Genomic DNA, 3,410 nt, shown 5'->3' on the forward strand with positions numbered 1-3,410 from the left:
TTGTACTTAAACGCTATTAAAACTGATGCTGTCTTTTTTTCAGAGTGATGCCCCAAAAATTTTAATCATTTAAAGGTATACAGGCTTGCATGTAGGGGATTCTATATTACCGAATAGATAGTATGGCCAAAATTTTAAAGAGAGAATCAAAAGAATCTATGAGGCTGCGAACGGACACCAACAATCCTCTTGCGTTTGGTTGAAAAAAACGATACAATGAACTTAAGAACGGTTCATATAACCACCATCAAGTATTGCAATAAATCTGCGGAGGTTGGGCCGAAAAACTTTGTTTGCTCGTTTTTCTATGCCAATTACTGGTAAAAAAACAGTGTGCTCAACTTGCAGAGAATCGAAGAGAAGACATTTCTTTTCAAGGTGGATTTCTGTTGTTTTGCATTTTGTGGTTTGAAAACTATACAAATTTCCCAATTAATTTCATCAGTCCCTTCTTGGTCTCATAGAAGAATCCCGTGACGCTAAATAATTTCGCAGATGGAGTTTTTCTACATTGACTAAGTTTTTTATCAGAGTGTTCACTTTTTTAGTTCTTGGTATTTTGAACCCTTGTTTTCAACTACTATTGATTCTCTGGAATTTTTGAAAACGAAAGGAATTGATTGTTCTGCTTATTTACAATACGTACTATACGCACTCAAAATTTTTTTCCCAAGGGTTTATCATTTCCAACTGATGTTCCTTATTTGAAAACTAGGCCTGCTCAAAAAATTGAAATAAAGCTTGATAAATTTGGTGCAATTTTTATGTTTTGAACAAGAAGTACATTTTGCTGGAAGCTTAAGTATGGATATTTTTAGCTTCTTATATCTAGCTTCTTCTAGCTTCTTCTTGTTCTGACTGTGATTGTAGATTAACTGAGATTTTCCAAAATAATGCTATCAAATAAAAATTTCCTTAAAACAAAGAGAACTGTAATGGTTATAAAGCAAGGATAAAAAAATAAAATAATTGCTTTGAAATCATTTTTGTCATAACAAGAAACTGTTTTGCTTCAATAGTAATAGGAACCAGAAAATTAGTTGAAATTGAAGCAAAAGAAAAAGAAATATTGAAGAAAGGACTTAGAGGAAACCTAACACAATAATTTTGTATAAACTAAAATATGTGGAATAGTTATGTTTCTCTTTGGTGGTAAATTTTGGCACTTATTCATTGGCACAACTTTATTTAAGAAAAAGTTTTCTTAAAACTTTTGTTGTATAATTGTACTTAAACGCTATTAAAACTGATGCTGTCTTTTTTTCAGAGTGATGCCCCAAAAAATTTAATCATTTAAAGTTATACAGGCTTTCATGTAGGGGATTCTATATTACCGAATAGATAGTTTGGCCAAAATTTTAAAGAGAGAATCAAAAAAATCTATGAGGCTGCGAACGGACACCAACAATCCTCTTGCGTTTGGTTGAAAAAAACGATACAATGAACTTAAGAACGGTTCATATAACCACCATCAAGTATTGCAATAAATCTGCGGAGGTTGGGCCGAAAAACTTTGTTTGCTCGTTTTTCTATGCCAATTATTGGTAAAAAAACAGTGTGCTCAACTTGCAGAGAATCGAAGAGAAGACATTTCTTTTCAAGGTGGATTTCTGTTATTTTGCATTTTGTGGTTTGAAAACTATACAAATTTCCCAATTAATTTCATCAGTCCCTTCTTGGTCTCATAGAAGAATTCCGTGACGCTAAATAATTTCGCAGATAGTTTTTAAGGTAAATAACTGGCTGCTAAACCAATTTTGTTTTGGTTGGTTTTCTTTCAGTTTTAATTTAAACCTGAAAAAAAATTAATGTTTCAATATTTTGAGGATTGAAATCCTTTATTAATTTATTTGGATCGCATCCGTCCTTGGCTGAAACCCATGTTTCTTTTTTTACCGATTGTTCAATGTTATTACCAAAAAAATAATCAAAAATTGTATAACATATGATTTTTAAGTTTTTCTCCGGCAACAGCAACTGTGTTTGATCTAGAATTATTAAGCTGTAGAGGCTGTATTTTACAAAATATTAACTGTAATTTACAAAATGTTAACCTGTTAACTCATTAAATTAATAATTTATTCCTTCTATCTCCAACTTATTATCAGACTTATTTTCATTGGATTTATCAAAATCTCTCTGAGGACGGGAAATTTTTTTTAAATTGAGGTTACTTCTGGTTATTGCTGCGGGGAAAAATCTTCTTTTTCTGATTACTTTGGTTTGGATGTTTGAACAAAATGGTGATTTGATTCTTTTGACTGTTGTTGATATAATATTTAGTCTTTATGTTTTTCTCTGCGTTCAAATTAAATGCTCTTATTTTCACCGGATAAAAACTGGACACAATGCTTAGAGCATTTTGTAAAAACCTTTTTCTTTATATAAGCACAAAAAAATTGTTTCAAGTAATAAGTTGATATAATTTTCATTTTTGACTTGGACTTTGGAATGACATTAAAAAGCGATTGGAAGTGGTTTATAAATTCTAATATTCGGTATTTTTTTGTTGAAGTAACTTTTTAAAAATTTCTGCAGTGTCTTGTCGAAAAAGAACGTTTAGTTTTTTTGTCGTTGGGATTTTTGCATATGATACTTAAACAATCCTTTTTAGTGTTGGTGATACAATAAAAATAGTGAAGAGTTTGCTTTCTAACTTGAATTTTAAATGTATTGTGTTGTTCAAAACTGGCTCAAACTTGTTGATATTAATTTTTGACAGCAAATTTTTAATGTTTGCTTAAGTTAAGTGACAGGATTTTGAAAGTTGTCCAAGTTATGTTGGTTGTTACCAAAGTAAATTAAAATTGAATTGCAAAAAAACTTATTTGAAAAAATTTTCAAGTTTTTTGAAATTAAAACTTTTATGTTTCCTAAAAACTTTAGTTCAAGCCGGAAACATACTTTGTTGAAGCTTCAGTTTTTTTTCAACGAGATAGTTTTTAAGGTGAATAACTGGCTGATATACCAATTTTTTTTGGTTAGTTTTCTTTCAGTTTTAATTTAAAACTGAAAAAAAAATATTGTTTCGATAATTTGAGAAATGAAATCCTTTACTAATTTATTTGGATTGCATCCGTCCTTGGCTGAAACCCATGTTTCTTTTTTTTCCGAATGTTCAATGTTATTACCAAAAAAATAATCAAAAATTGTATAACATATGATTTTAAGTTTTTCTCCGGCAACAGCAACTGTGTTTGATCTAGAATTATTAAGCTGTAGAGGCTGTATTTTACAAAGTATTAACTGTAATTTACAAAATGTTAACCTGTTAACTCATTAAATTAATAATTTATTCCTTCTATCTCCAACTTATTATCAGACTTATTTTCATTGGATTTATCAAATTCTCTCTGAGGACGGGAAATTTTTTTTAAAGTTGAGGTTACTTCTGGTTATTGCTGCGGGGA

Source organism: Symsagittifera roscoffensis, chromosome 3 (genome assembly GCF_963678635.1).
Source record: "Symsagittifera roscoffensis chromosome 3, txSymRosc1.1, whole genome shotgun sequence".
NCBI lineage: Eukaryota > Metazoa > Xenacoelomorpha > Acoela > Convolutidae > Symsagittifera > Symsagittifera roscoffensis.